General features: G+C 36.4%; 1 pseudogene; it reads left to right on the forward strand.

The window, feature by feature from the left end:
• Positions 1-12,087: 12,087 nt before the first annotated feature.
• Positions 12,088-15,600, forward strand: LOC136404224 (PDZ and LIM domain protein 1 pseudogene; annotated as a pseudogene).
• The last annotated feature ends 865 nt before the right edge of the window (positions 15,601-16,465 follow it).

Genomic DNA, 16,465 nt, shown 5'->3' on the forward strand with positions numbered 1-16,465 from the left:
CCCGATGCTTCAATAGACCAAAACTCACAATGTCATAATTTGGAGTAAGGAAAGGTTTATTGATTGAGCAGGTGCCAACCATGGAGATGGGAGACCTAGTGGTTCCTCAAATCCACCTTAAGAAAGTACAGAGTTCAGGCTTCTTTTATAGTAAGGGAAAGGGAAATGAGAGGGGCACGAAGTGATTGACCACTGCAGACATTCAGGTACCAGTGGGGGTATGAGTTAGATTGTTGGGTGTAAGTCTGGTTAAGAGGTTCCTGCAAATCTTTGATAAACAATGCTATTTCCCTTATCTCCTCATGGGAGGCACTTTCTGTTAAAGGATTTTTTTTTTTTAAAAAAACTCAAGCCACAAGCAGAATTCCTCTAATGATTAGCATATCTATATGCAAAACTAAGCATAAGATATTAGTCTGAAAGATGCCCATGGGGGCATCACAGGCTGGAAGGAGATGGAGTCAATAAGGCTAAACCATTTACTCTGTTACACATGCACTTTGTGGTGACTTTAGTGCTAAGTATGCTGGTTAGTAAACCAACTACAAGGCCATCCACCAGCTTGTATATTACTTCATAGCCCCCAAACTTCTTAATATTTGTTTTTCACAGTCAACATTCTCTCCTGGCCACTGTTACTAGTTTCAGCTAAGGTAAAGAAGGCTGTCTTATGAGGCTTAATGCCCAAGCATATACATGGTTACTTTGGCCATGTTCTTAAATAAACAGATGAAGACAGCTGACAACATTAGCAACTTCACCTGTCATCTTGCTTTTCTAGGGCACTTGCTTCCCTGAAAATTATTTATGTTTGATCTAGTAATCCATGGCAACCACCTAACACAGCTGTACCAAATGGTGTCTCCAGGATGGTCAGTTGCCTGTTCTCCTTTACACTGTTCTATTTGGGGAGTGGGTGGACTTTCAACTCTGCTCAGTTGAGCTCTTGCCTCCTTCAAGTTACCAACGGTGGGTTGTTACAGGGTTGGCCACTTAGCCTTGATCTTTAGAAGAAAAAAAATAAATTCTGCTTATTTATCCAGATTGCATCATTCCTCATATTCAAATTCTAAAAGATTAAAAGCAGAAAACTTTAATAATATATTGTAACAATACTTGCATTGATTTTTAAAAATGTCCAAATAGTACAGAAAAACATAAATAATAAACACAACATTGCATGTCATACTTCCTCACCCTGTCCAACTGCTCCTAAATAATAATATTTCTATTTTTACCCTGTTGGTAACCTCAATAACTCTATTATGCTTTTGCATTGATTTTTTGACCTGTCAGTTTTTTATCATCTCTTGTCTTAAGCACAGCTTTATTGATGTATAATGTACATATCATAAAATTCAGTTTTTTTAAGTGTACAGTGAAATACATTTTAGTAAATTTAGAGAGTGATGTAAGCCCGACCACAATTTAATTTTAGAACATTTGTATCACTCAAGAAAAATCCTTCCTGATCATTTGTAGTCACCCTACATTTTCAGTTCTAGCCCTGGGAAGTCCCTATTATATTTTCTCTATATATAGATTTGCCTATTCTGGACATTTCACAGAAATGGAAATGACCAGTCAATTTAAGGCAATATTTATTGATTTGTTGATATAAAAGATAAAGATGTATTTCGCAAATAGACTTGCCTTTTCTTCTCCCATTTCTGCCAAATTTTGACAAAAACTCCATATTATTATTACAATTCCTTTGTTGGGTATTTTTGCTATTTTAAGAAACATACCTCTATTTTTTGTTGTTGTTTCATCAACTTTTGTCAGTCTTTTGCTTCCCTGGCCTCCATATATTGAATAAATATCTTACGCTTTTTTATTCTTTTCCTTTCTCTTGTTCACTGACATTTATGCCTTTATTTTATATTATTAAGGCTGATAATATTTATTTTATTCTGCAATTATAAGGAAGTCTTCACTGTCTACAGATTGGTTCCAAAAGAGAAAGCATATATGAGTTTGTAAATAGGGCTCCATGCACATCTGAGTCATTTGCCCAGATCACATTCCCTTCCATTAATGTGCAATGCAGAACCAGGGCAGTGCTCCCAGGGGAATGTTAATCATGTTAGAGACAAAGGAACCCCTTTCTGTATCTTTCATTAAATGCTCAAAATCTCAACCCGTGTAACAAATGTCATACTTGAGCCGATCCTTTTGTATGTACCCTTTGTTATTTCCCTAGAGTTTAAAATTACATTTTATCTTTCTTGTTGAAAACTTCCCATATTTTAAAACTTATCTATCATACAAACTACATGAGGTTCTCCTTTTCCCAAAGTCTTCAGTTGCTCTCATAAGTAGGTTTTCTCTGGGTCCAATGCATGAGCCATCATGAATATTTTGTTCACTTTGTACCAGGATCCTAAGTTAACCTCCATAATGTGTTCTTTCTTGGTTTTCTCCTTCACTTGACTGGAATACACTCTCCAGTAAATTCCTGAGGAAAAATAAAATGTGTGAGAGGTGAAGTTCCCAATATCACATAAAAAAGTAGTTATTTCTCTTTCACAGTTTATTGCTTGTCTGGGCCTATGATTAAACTTTCTAAATTATTTTTCCTCTGACTTTGAAGACATTGCTTTAGTGGTTTTTAATATATGTGTTGCTAATGAGAGAAATCTGATGCCAGCCAAATTTTTACTCCTTAGTTGATGTCTGTAGTTTTTCTTTTTTTCCTCTTCAAAATATTTTTAGATCTTCTATTTATTGGTACTATTCTGAAATTTCACAAACACCATTCTCAGGCCTGTTACTTTCTTTTATTCTGTTTGGAATTCAGCAATCCCACTCAATCTGAAGACATAATATTTTCCATTCTGAAAAAAGTTTTGTCCTCCTCAGTCTTTTAAAAAATAAGTTTCTCTTCTTAATGATCTCTTTTTAGGACTCTTGCTAGTTATATATTAGACCTCTTAAATTGGTTTTTCCTCTTAGTAGTTTAAAAATATTTTTCTATCTCTCTTACTCTTTATTCTCCCTTCCCCTTTGTATACTTGTTATCTTTATCAACTTTGAAATCTTTTCTTTTGAAAAAATAGTTTTTTGGCAATTATGTTTTTCATTTCCAAATGACTTTTTTGGTTCTTTTTCTTTTTCTTTCTATTTTTTTTTTTTTTTTTTTTTTTAGTTTACTGAAGTTGTTTATTGACTTACTGACTGGCACTTGGAGGGCATATTTTTGTCTGCTTTTCTTTTCTTTTTTTTTTATAAATAAATTTTTATTAATGTTAATGGGGTGACATCAATAAATCAGGGTATATATATTCAAAGAAAACATGTCCAGGTTATCTTGTCACTCAATTATGTTGCATACCCATTACCCAAAGTCAGATTGTCCTCCGTCACCCTCTATCTAGTTTTCTTTGTGTCCCTCCCCCTCCCCTCCCCCTCTCTCTCCTCCCCTCCCGCGCCCCCCCCCCCCCCCCGTAACCACCACACTCTTGTCCATGTCTCTTAGTCTTGTTCTTATGTCCCACCAATGTATGAAATCATATAGTTCTTGGTTTTTTTGATTTACTTATTTCACTCTGTATAATGTTATCAAGATCCCACCATTTTGTTGTAAATGATCCAATGTCATCATTTCTTATGGCTGAGTAGTATTCCATGGTGTATATGTGCCACATCTTCTTTATCCAGTCTTCTATTGAAGGGCTTTTTGGTTGTTTCCATGTCTTGGCCACTGTAAACAATGCTGCAATGAACATGGGGCTACATGTGTCTTTACGTATCAATGTTTCTGAGTTTTGGGGGTATATACGCAGTAGAGCGATTGCTGGGTCATAAGGTAGTTGTATTTTCAGTTTTTTGAGAAACCACCATACTTTCTTCCATAATGGTTGTACTACTTTATATTCCCACCAACAGTGAATGAGGGTTTCTTTTTCTCCACAGCCTCTCCAACATTTGCTATTACCTGTCTTGTTAATAATAGCTAATCTAAAAGGTGTGAGGTGGTATCTCATTGTAGTTTTGATTTGCATTTCTCTAATAACTAATGAAGATGAGCATCTTTTCATATATCTGTTGGCCATTTGTATTTCTTCCTGGGAGAAGTGTCTGTTCATGTCCTCTTCCCATTTTTTTATTGGATTGTTTGTTTGTTGTTGAGTTTTATGAGTTCTTTGTATATTTTGGATATTAGGCCCTTATCTGAGCTGTTGTTTGAAAATATTATTTCTCATTTAGTTGGCTGTCTGTTTATTTTGTTCTCAGTTTCTCTTGCTGAGCAAAAACTTTTTAGTCTGATGTAGTCCCATTCATTAATTTTTGCCTTCACTTCTCTTGCCTTTGGAGTCAAATTCATAAAATGCTCTTTAAATCCCAGGTCCATGAGTTTAGTACCTATGTCTTCTTCTATGTACTTTATTGTTTCAGGTCTTATATTTAGGTCTTTGATTCATTTTGAATTAATTTTTGTACAAGGGGACAAGCTGTAGTTGAGTTTTATTCTTTTGCATGTGGCTTTCCAGTTTTCCCAGCACCATTTGTTGAAGAGGCTTTCTTTTCTCCATTGTGTGTTGCTGGCCCCTTTATCGAAAATTATTTGACCATATATATGTGGTTTTATTTCTGGACTTTTTATTCTGTTCCATTGGTCTGAGTGTCTATTTTTCTGCCAATACAATGCTGTTTTGATTGTTCTGGCCCTATAATATAGTTTGAAGTCAGGTATTGTAATGCCCCCAGCTTCATTCTTTTTCCTTAGGATTGCTTTGGCTATTCAGGGTGTTTTATACTTCCATATAAATCTGATGATTTTTTGTTTGATTTCTTTAAAGAATGTCATAGGAATTTTTTTTTTATTCATTTTAGAGAGGGAGAGACAGAGAGAGAGAGAGAAGAGACAGAGAGAGAGAAGGGGGGAGGAGCTGGAAGCATCAACTCCCATATGTGCCTTGACCAGGCAAGCCCGGGGTTTCGAACCGGCAACCTCAGCATTTCCAGGTCGACGCTTTATCCACTGCGCCACCACAGGTCAGGCTGTAATAGAAATTTTGATGAGAATTACATTAAATTTATAAATTGCTTTGGTTAATATGGCCTTTTTGATTATATTTATTCTTCCTATCCAAGAACAAGGAATATTTTTCCATCTCATTGTATCTTTTTCGATTTCCTTTAACAATGCTTTGTAGTTTTTGTTATATAGGTTCTTTAAATTCTTTGTTATGTTTATTTCTAGGTATTTTATTTTTTTTGTTGCAATCATGAAGGGGATTATTTTTTTGAGTTCGTTTTCTAATATATCATTGTTGGCATATAGAAAGGCTATGGACTTTTGTATGTTAATTTTGTATCCTATGACCTTACTGTATTGGTTTATTGTTTCTAGTAATCTTTTTGTGGAGTCTTTGGGGTTTTTGATGTATAGGATCATATCATCTGCAAAAAGTGAAAATTTACTTCTTCTTTTTTGATATGGATGCCTTTTATTTCTTTCTCTTGTCTGATTGCTCTGGCCAGAACTTCTAGCACCACGTTAAATAAGAGTGGAGAGAGTGGACAACCCTGTCTTGTTCCTGACTTAAGGTGGAAAGTCCTCAGTTTTATGCCATTTAATATGATGTTGGCTGATGGTTTATCATATATGGCCTTTATCATGTTGAGATATTTTCCTTCTATACCCATTTTGTTGAGTGTCTTAAACATAAAGTTGTGTTGTATTTTATCGAATGCCTTTTCTGCATCTATTGATAAGATCATGTGGTTTTTGTTCTTTGTTTTGTTGATATGGTGTATTACATTAACCGTTTTATGTATGTTGAACCATCCTTGAGATTCTGGGATGAATCCCACTTGATCATGATGTATTATTTTTTTAATATGTTGTTTTATTCGATTTGCCAGTATTTTGTTTAGTATTTTAGCATCTGTATTCATTAGAGATATTGGTCTGTAATTTTCTTTTTTTATGCCGTCCTGAGGGTTATGTTGGCCTCATAAAATGTGTTTGGAAGTATTGCTTCTTCTTCAATTTTTTGGAAGACTGAGTAGAATAGGAACCAAGTCTTCTTTGAATGTTTGATAACATTCACTAGTATAACTGTCTGGGCCTCGACTTTTATTTTGGGGGAGGTTTTTAATAGTTTTTTCTATTTCCTCCCTGCTAATTGGTCTCTTTAGGCTTTCTGCTTCTTCATGACTCAGTCTAGGAAGGTTGTATTGTTCTAGAAATGTATCCATTTCTTCTAGATTGTTGAATTTGGTGGCATATAGTTTTTCGTATTATTCTACAATTCTTTGTATATCTATGATGTCTGTGGTGATTTCTCCTCTTTCATTTTGGATTTTGTTTATATGAGTCCTTTCTCTTTTTTCCTTGGTGAGTCTTGCCAAGGGTTTGTCAATTTTGTTGATCTTTTCAAAGAACCAGCTCCTTGTTCTATTAATTTTTTCTATAGTTTTTCTGTTCTCTATTTCATTTATTTCTGCTCTGATTTTTATTATTTCCTTTCTTCAGCTGGTTTTGGATTGTCTTTGTTCTTCTTTTTCTAGTTCCTTAAGGTGTGAAGTTAAGTAGTTCACTTGGGCTCTCTCTTGTTTGTTCATATAGGCCTGAAGTGAGATGAACTTCCCTCTTATTACCGCTTTTGCTGCATCCCAGAGATTCTGATATGCTATAGAAAAAATTAATAGAACAAGGAGCTGGTTCTTTGAAAAGATCAACAAAATTGACAAACCCTTGGCAAGACTTACCAAGGAAAAAAGAGAAAGAACTCATATAAACAAAATCCAAAATGAAAGAGGAGAAATCACCACGGACACTGTAGATATACAAAGAATTATTGTAGAATACTATGAAAAACTTTATGCCACTAAATTCAACAACCTAGAAGAAATGGATAAATTCCTAGAACAATACAACCTTCCTAGACTGAGTCATGAAGAAGCAGAAAGCCTAAACAGACCTATTAGTAGAGAAGAAATAGAAAAAACCATTAAAAACCTCCCCAAAAATAAAAGTCCAGGCCCAGATGGCTATACCAGCGAATTTTATCAAACATTCAAAGAAGACTTGGTTCCTATTCTACAGAAAGTCTTCCAAAAAATTGAAAAAGAAGCAATACTTCCAAACACATTTTAAGAGGCAAACATAACCCTTATACCAAAACCAGGCAAGGATGGCACAAAAAAAGAAAACTACAGACCAATATCTCTAATGAATACAGATGCTAAAATACTCAACAAAATACTAGCAAATCGAATACAACAACATATTAAAAAAATAATACATCATGATCAAGTGGGATTCATCCAAGAATCTCAAGGATGGTTCAACATACGTAAAACGGTTAATATAATACACCATATCAACAAAACAAAGAACAAGAACCACATGATCTTATCAATAGATGCAGAAAAGGCTTTTGATAAAATACAACACAATTTTATGTTTAAGACTCTCAACAAAATGGGTATAGAAGGAAAATATCTCAACATGATAAAGGCCATATATGATAAACCATCAGCTAACATCATATTAAATGGCACAAAACTGAAAGCTTTCCCCCTTAAATCAGGAACAAGACAGGGTTGTCCACTCTCTCCACTCTTATTTAATGTGGTACTAGAGGTTCTTGCCACAGCAATCAGACAAGACAAAGAAATAAAAGGCATCCATATCAGAAAAGAAGAAGTAAAGGTATCACTTTTTGCAGATGATATGATCCTATACATCGAAAACCCCAAAGAATCCCCAAAAAGACTACTAGAAATAATAAGCCAATATAGTAAGGTCGCAGGATACAAAATTAACATACAGAAGTCAATAGCCTTTCTATATGCCAACAATGAAACATTTGAGAATGAACTCAAAAGAATAATCCCCTTCACGATTGCAACAACAACAAAAAAATACCTAGGAATAAACATAACAAAGAATGTAAAGGACTTATACAATGAAAACTATAAACCATTGTTAAGGGAAATCGAAAAAGATATTATGAGATGGAAGAATATTCCTTGTTCTTGGTTAGGTAGAATAAATATAATCAAGATGGCCATATTACCCAAAGCAATATACAAATTTAATGCAATTCCCATCAAAATTCCAATGACATTTTTTAAAGAAATGGAGCAAAAAATAATCAGATTTATATGGAACTATAAAAAGCCCCGAATAGCCAAAGCAATCCTAAAGAAAAGGAATGAAGCTGGGGGCATTACAATACCTGACTTCAAACTATATTATAGGGCCACGACAATCAAAACAGCATGGTATTGGCAGAAAAATAGACACTCAGACCAATGGAACAGAATAGAAAGCCCAGAAATAAAACCACATATATATAGTCAAATAATTTTTGATAAAGGGGCCAACAACACACAATGGAGAAAAGAAAGCCTCTTCAACAAATGGTGCTGGGAAAACTGGAAAGCCACATGCAAAAGAATGAAGCTGGACTACAGTTTATCCCCCTGTACTAAAATTAACTCAAAATGGATCAAAGATCTAAACATAAGACCTGAAACAATAAAGTACATAGAAGAAGACATAGGTACCAAACTTTAAAAAGAGCATTTTATGAATTTGACTCCACAGGCAAGAGAAGTGAAGGCAAAAATTAATGAATGGGACTACATCAGACTAAGAAGTTTTTGCTCAGCAAGAGAAACTGATAACAAGATAAACAGACAGCCAACTAATTGGGAAATGATATTTTTAAACACCTGCTCAGATAAGGGCCTAATATCCAAAATATACAAAGAACTCATAAAACTCAACAACAAACAAACAAACAATCCAATAAAAAAATGGGAAGAGGACATGAACAGACACTTCTCCCAGGAAGAAATACAAATGGCCAACAGATATATGAAAAGATGCTCATCTTCTTTAGTTATTAGAGAAATGCAAATCAAAACTGCAATGAGATACCACCTCACACCTTTTAGATTAGCTATTATTAACAAGACAGGTAATAGCAAATGTTGGAGAGGTTGTGGAGAAAAAGGAACCCTCATCCACTGTTTGTGGGAATGTAAAGTAGTACAACCATTATGGAAGAAAGTATGGTGGTTCCTCAAAAAACTGAAAATACAACTACCTTATGACCTAGCAATCCCTCTACTGGGTATATACCCCAAAAACTCAGAAACATTGACTCGTAAAGACACATGCAGCCCCATGTTCATTGCAGCATTGTTCACAGTGGCCAGGACATGGAAACAACCAAAAAGTCCATCAATAGATGACTGGATAAAGAAGATGTGGCACATATACACTATGGAATACTACTCAGCCATAAGAAATGATGACATCGGATCATTTATAGCAAAATGGTGGGATCTTGACAACATTATACGGAGTGAAATAAATAAATCAGAAAAAACCAGGAACTGCATTATTCCATACGTAGATGGGACATAAAAGTGAGACCAAGAGACATTGATAAGAGTGTGGTGGTTACGGGGGGAGGGGGGAGAGGGAGAGGGAAGGGGGAGGGGGAGGGGCACAAAGAGAACTAGATAGAGGGTGACAGGACAATCTGACTTTGGGTGATGGGTATGCAACATAATTGAACGAAAAGATAACCTGGACATGTTATCCTTGAATATATGTATCTTGATTTACTGATGTCACCGCATTAAAAAAAAAAAAAAAAGCTGGAAAAAATGTATAGTATCACTTTAGTTTGAATTAAAGTTTAATATGAATATTCTGAGCTTATTAAAATTTCCTTAAAATCTTTTCTTACATTTCCATCAACATAATTTTGTGAGGTTAATTTTATACTGCATAAGTTATTAAAACAAACATAGAAACAAGTCATATCAGTGGAAATAGTAGAGTAAAACATCCTAAAATCTGACCCTTCATAAAAGCAATGAAAAAAAAACAATTAACCATATCATATTTTTTTTCAGATCTCTCAAAATTAACCAAATCTTGCAGTTACCCAGGGGGCATTTTTTTGAGAAAAATATCTGAATCTCAGTAACAGTAGTAATCTTTGTGGAATTTTAATTTACCTTAGTCCCACCCCTCACTTCCTAGCTCCACAGTAGCCCAGAGAAATAGCAGCCACATTCCAGATACTGAGTGCTCAGAACAGAGAGGGAGTTCTTTCCATATCTCATTCCTTAAAAATTGACATCATTTGACCTGTCTGGTGATTCCCTAGACCAGTGGTCCCCAACCTTTTTTGGGCCACGGACCGGTTTAATGTCAGAAAATATTTTCACGGACTGGCCTTTAGGGTGGGACGTATAAATGTATCACATGACCGAGACAAGAATCAAGAGTGAGTCTTAGACGGATGTAACAGAGGGAATCTGGCCATTTTTTAAAAATAAAACATCATTCAGACTTAAATATAAATAAAATGGAAATAATGTAAGTTATTTATTCTTTCTCTGTGGACCGGTACCAAATGGTCCACAGACCGGTACCGGTCCGCAGCCTCGGCATTGGGGACCACTGCCCTAGACGACTGTGCTCCAAAGGTTCATCTTTAATTTGACCCAACTTTAATTGTGCCAAGTACTAAAAGCCTCTCCCAGTGGCAAGGAGGCATTTGTTAAAACTTTTTCAGACATGTCTTTTAGCTATGAGGTTGTGCGGATGGATAGAAGTTGGAACAAACAACTGACTAATCAAAAAGCTTAAATGGAGGAACTGAGGAATAAGGTGTCGTAGGGATTTTGGAAAACTCTGAAATATTCTTGAGACTCAAAAACATGAAAATGTTCACTAAATCTCAGTATATTTCAGTAATGTGATGTTTCTCCCCCACTAAAGGTTTATAATTTTTAGAGAAGGGATGAAGATATACACATTGTCAGTTATAAAAACCAGTCATGGGGATGTAAAGTACAGCATAGGAAATATAATCAATAATATTGTAGTAACTATGTATGGTGTCAGGTGGGTACTAGAGTTATTGGGGTGATCACTTCATAAGTTACATAAATATCTAATCACTATGTTGTACACCTGAAACTAATATTGTATGTAACTTCTAATCAAACAAAAATGATTAAAAGTCATTTTTAGGGGCCTGACCTGTGGTGGCACAGTGGATAAAAAGTCATTTTTAAAAGTTAAAAAAAATAATACATATGCTATGTGAAAGAAGCCAGACCCCTCCAAAAAAGTCCCAAATTGTATTAGCTCATTTACATGAAATGCCCATCATAGGCAAATCCGTAAAGACAGGAAGTAGGTAAGTAGTTACCAGAGGCTGGGGGAGGGGAGAGTGGGGAATACTGCTAATGATATGAGGTTCCCATTGGAGGGATGCAAATGTTCTGGATCTAGTGGTAATGGTTGCACACTTTGCGAATATTCTAAAAACCACGGAAACTGGCACATTTGGGGGCATGTAAATTATATCTCAAAAAATAAAGAAGCATACATAGAAACAGTTTAGATATATATTATTTGTGAATAGCCAATAATCCAATATTGATTAAATAAGTTAGAAAGCAAAAAGCAGACTAATTTTTTAAAAATAAAACTTTCAGTATTTTTATACATTGTGTCTATCCAAAGCTCAGTTTTTTTTTTCTTCCTTTTTTCTTTGGCATGGCAGCAGTCATTTTCTTCATCACCTCTCAAGACAATTGCAGAATGACAGAAAGTTATTCATGTTAATAATAATCCTCTATTTTAATTTTATGTATGTACACTTTTAATAAATGTGCACCATTTTTGTAATACCCTTTTTCATATTTTAACTTTTATTCTGGTTACACTGATTAAAATATAATCTCGTGTCTTATGAATCTAATAATAAAATATTTTGGCTTGTATTTTATGTCTTTGCCTTTACAGCTTTATTTTTCTAATAATTCATTTCTATTGTATTTTTTAAAGTAACTGTCTGTAATAGATTAAAAATATTTTTGAAAAGAACTGTCCCTTTACCATGGATCATTTGAGGCACTCTGACATGGGGTGCCTGAGCTGGCGTCAGTCCTGGCTTTGTGATGCTGGAAGAAGTCCTCTGTGATAAAATATATACGGACAAATTTACAGCTTCTTAGGTAAACCAGTACAATGTCTTCTATAAAAACCTCTTTTAATATTATTTTTAATTGTTGGCAATATTGGCCTTCAACATGCTCTTGGAAGGGGTGAAGAAGACAATGGAAGAGGGGTAACTGACATGGCCATCACACAGATACACATTCAATCACTCCCTCTGTTTTCTGACATCCCTTTCACTTCTGCCTACACTACTGACCATTTCTGGAGCCTGTGACTGTCTACAGGCCACCCTCAGGGAGGCGAGGTCCATCTGACAGTGTCCACAACAGTGACATTCTGGGATCCAGCTCCCTTTGCTGCCCTGCCCACCTGCTTTCTGTCCTTTGGAATTTGTTGAAATATCTTGTCTACTGTTAACCCCCTCCTTGCTTTCTTTGTTGTGTGAGTTTATTCCATCCAGCTCCCAGGAGGGATGACAGGTGGAGGCCTATGTTCATTACATCCCAAGCTAGGTCAGCCTGCAGTTTGGACCTTCGATATATACATCAGTTCTTTTAACAACTATAGAATAAAATATCATTATGCAACATTTCTTAAGTTGTTGAATTGAGTTAGTATCAGTAAAGTTAAGAAGAAATTTGCCAGTTTTACCTAAAATGTTAATATTTTAGGTTAAAATTTTACCTTGATGTAAATTATCTGAATTAATTTGACTAATGTAGATATCACCATGTTCTCTTTTTTAATTGAAAAAAAAAAGCCACAACTGATATTTGTAAAGTCTTCATATATATTTCATTCATCCAACAAATACATCCCGGTTGAATGCCTTGAGTGCAGGCACTGTCCTAGGTGCTGAGGACATAGCAGTGAGGAGGGCTAAGTCAGTGGTCCCCATCCCCAGGGCTGTGGACCGGTACCGGTTTGTGGGCCATTTGGTACCGGTCCGCAGAGAAAGAATAAATAACTTACATTATTTCCGTTTTATTTATATTTAAGTCTGAACGATGTTTTATTTTTAAAAAAATGACCAGATTCCCTCTGTTACATTCGTCTAAGACTCATTCTTGATGCTTGTCTCGTAAGTTCGACAATTATATTTAAAAATACCACAGTTTTTAGGCAGGTCGCATAATTTTATTTTGTGCATTTATCTGTCCCACCCTAAAGGCTGGTCCATGAAAATATTTTCTGACATTAAACTGGTCCATGGCCCAAAAAAGGTTGGGGACCACTGGGCTAACTGACTTATGTAAGAGTTTTCAGGTAAGAAAGAGTACTACAAAGAAAATAAAACATAATGATATTAAGTGGCTGGCAGAAGAGGTTGCAGCCATTATGTAAAGAGTCTGGGAATGGGTTTACCCATTTACAGGGAGATTACAGGCCATTTACAACGATTTCTAAATTGCAATCTTGTCTATTATTCCATTGCTCAAAAAGAATCTTTATGGCCTTCTTAGGGCATTACTTTCTGTCCTGAAAAAACTATTTTCCTAGTTTAGATCTTCTTTTAGATATTTGTATTTCTTTTTATAATTAACACTATTACATAAGCAGTTTTTGAAATTATTACAAACTCTATCATCATCTGTCTTAATTACTGCATAATGGTATGCACATTTTAAATTTAGTTAGCTAATCTTTATAGTAAGACCCATTTCTGGCTTTCATGATTATACACATTTTTAAAATGAACATCTTTGTATATTTGCTTGACTCATTTTGAAGTATTGAGTCTAATATTGAAAGTATGGTAGATACACTATGGAATACTACTCAGCCATAAGAAATGATGACATCGGATCATTTACAGTAAAATGGTGGGATCTTGATAATATTATACGGAGTGAAATAAGTAAATCAGAAAAAAACAGGAACTGCATTATTCCATACGTAGGTGGGACATAAAAGTGAGACTAAGAGACATTGATAAGAGTGTGGTGGTTACGGGGGGAGGGGGGAGAGGGAGAAGGAAAGGGGGAGGGGGAGGGGCACAAAGAAAACTAGATAGAAGGTGACAGAGGACAATCTGACTTTGGGTGATGGGTATGCAACATAATTGAACGACAAGATAACCTGGACATGTTATCTTTGAATATATGTATCCTGATTTATTGATGTCACCCCATTAAAAAAAATTAAATTAAAAAAAAAAAGAAAGTATGGTAGCATCATTGAGACTCTTAGACCAACATTTCCAAATTGTACCTGAGCAAATACATATTTCCAAATCCAAGCATTTTTTAATTAGGTGTTTCTGTTTTTGAAAAGTTTTTAAATTTGATATGTGAAAGTTGCATATTGTATTATTATTATTATTTTAAGCTAATGAAATGCCCCCACCCCAAGCTCCCAGGGGTGCTGTGAGCTCGCTGCCTCCGTGGCTGCCTGGGAAGCCCCGCGCTCTGCCCCCCGCAGTGTCTGCCCCGCAGGTCATCTGACAGCTCACCACTGCAGCCCCACCGCCACTCAGCAGATAGCCCAGGCTACTGCCAAGAGATTCCAGCAGAGGCAGGGGGCAGACAAGGACTTCGAGCAGCCTCTTGCCATTCCTCAGGTCACTCTTGGAAGCGAGGCCTCTATAAGTTAAGTTTGTATAGGAAACAGAATCACAGCCATTGAGAAGGAAAATACTGGCTCTATGACACACTTGGAAGCTCAGAAGCAAATCAAAGGTTGCATGGACAGCATGACTCCCAGGGAAACAATCTGAACAGGAAGTCTGGTCTCCTTCAGTGGCAGAGGAAAGAGACGTCATCCGTACAAGATGAATTGAGCCTCTGAACCTCAAGAGGTCCTGCACCTAGGCAGAGCCCACAGCCGGGCTGCCATGCGTGTTCACTGCCTGGCCTGCCCCGCAGCGCTGCCCCCAGAGCCACCACGAACCAACCCAACAGCCCCTCCAGCCTCCACTGCCCTGAGGACATCTCCAACTTCAACAGCCCCTTGGGGGCAAAAGGGGCAGTCAGGGGACCAGAGGTGAAGGGCAGAGCCTCAGAGCATTCCCAGACTCCAAGTGGCCTGGTCCTCGACAAGGAATCTGAAGTGTACAGGACGCCTCAGGAGGAACGGGAGTGAAATGAGCGCAGAAACAGTTCACGGCACTCCTGGCGTTACAGGAATCCCGGAGTCTGAGGAGAAAGAGGATCCCAGAAGCACTTGGGATTCCGAAGTGTTAAGGCTCCAGTCACCACAGTGGCTGCATCGACGGAAATGCCTAGACGTTCCCCGTGTGTGACTAATGTGGCCCCAGTACTGTCAGTGTGTTTGCGAAGCTGTGGGACCAATACCGCCACTGCCACCCTGAGTGGTCTGTGTGCACCCACTGAGGCACACACCTGAAACAGAAGGGCCATTTCTTTGTGGAGTATCAAATCTACTGTGATGTTCAGGGGGTGTCACACTTGTCTTTCCCAAGTGAATCAGCAGCTCTGCACCAAACACTGATCTCCTACCAGCCCCTGTGGTGGCTTGTTCACAATGCTCGGGCCCCGCCCTCTTTTAGAAGCTCTTGCTTACCTTGGTTTTATCCTTATTCATTGAACGTGTGTCCCCTGCCATTGCTAACTGACTCGCATGGCTGTGTAATGCCTGCTTTTAGGATGAATAGAAGATGGTTTTGTTCAGTGTTCCCTTACTAGCATCACTGTGTCTCCACCTTAGCGCATCTCTGCTGCACACGGACATCAGTCAAATTGGAACCAAACTCTGACATTGCTTTTGGTTTTACTCAATACACTGATAGAATTGAACATTATTTTCCTACTGATTGCTTATGCTTAGGTTTAATATAAATGTGTACATGAATACACACTTACAGAGTGTTGATCATTACTTGTTTTATAAAATTGGATTTTAATTCATCTTTCTCTGAAATCTTGATTTCTTGCACTTCATAAAAGTGTTTAGAACTCCTGAATCAATTGGAAAAATATGGGATTATTTATTTTGTGAATGTGCCACAGTTTTGTTTAATCATTCCACCACTGATGAATAATCTCTTTGATTCTATTTTTGTGCATTATAGAAAAAGAGGCAGTAATATTTCTGTACACATGTCCATGTACCCTGGCACTTTCATATCTGAGAGAGCTATTCCCAAGAGAGGGATTGCTTGGTCAGATATGCATATATTTTTACCTTTAACAGAGATTAGCAGCTTCTTTCATTTTCCCTGTATGTTTTAGTATAGTCTATGTAGAATGTAAACGATATATTACTGGAGAATTTAAAGTAATCTGTATCTAAAGCCACATAAGACTAAATTAGTAGTTTTTAAACCTAACTGCCTATTCATATTACCTGGTGAGCTTTTAAAAATCTTAATCCCAGGCCACATTTCTAATGAGTGAAATTAGAATCCCCGCATTGGAAGAAAGATAATATAAAGAAAAATAAAATAAAAGACTTGATAGTTCATAAAGTTTGCATCAGATCTAATATTTTCTGATTCTGTCCATAATTGGTCCAATTGTAAATATTGATTCATCTATAATCAGTTTACTA

The sequence above is a fragment of the Saccopteryx leptura genome, chromosome 4 (assembly GCF_036850995.1).
Source record: "Saccopteryx leptura isolate mSacLep1 chromosome 4, mSacLep1_pri_phased_curated, whole genome shotgun sequence".
Lineage (NCBI taxonomy): Eukaryota > Metazoa > Chordata > Mammalia > Chiroptera > Emballonuridae > Saccopteryx > Saccopteryx leptura.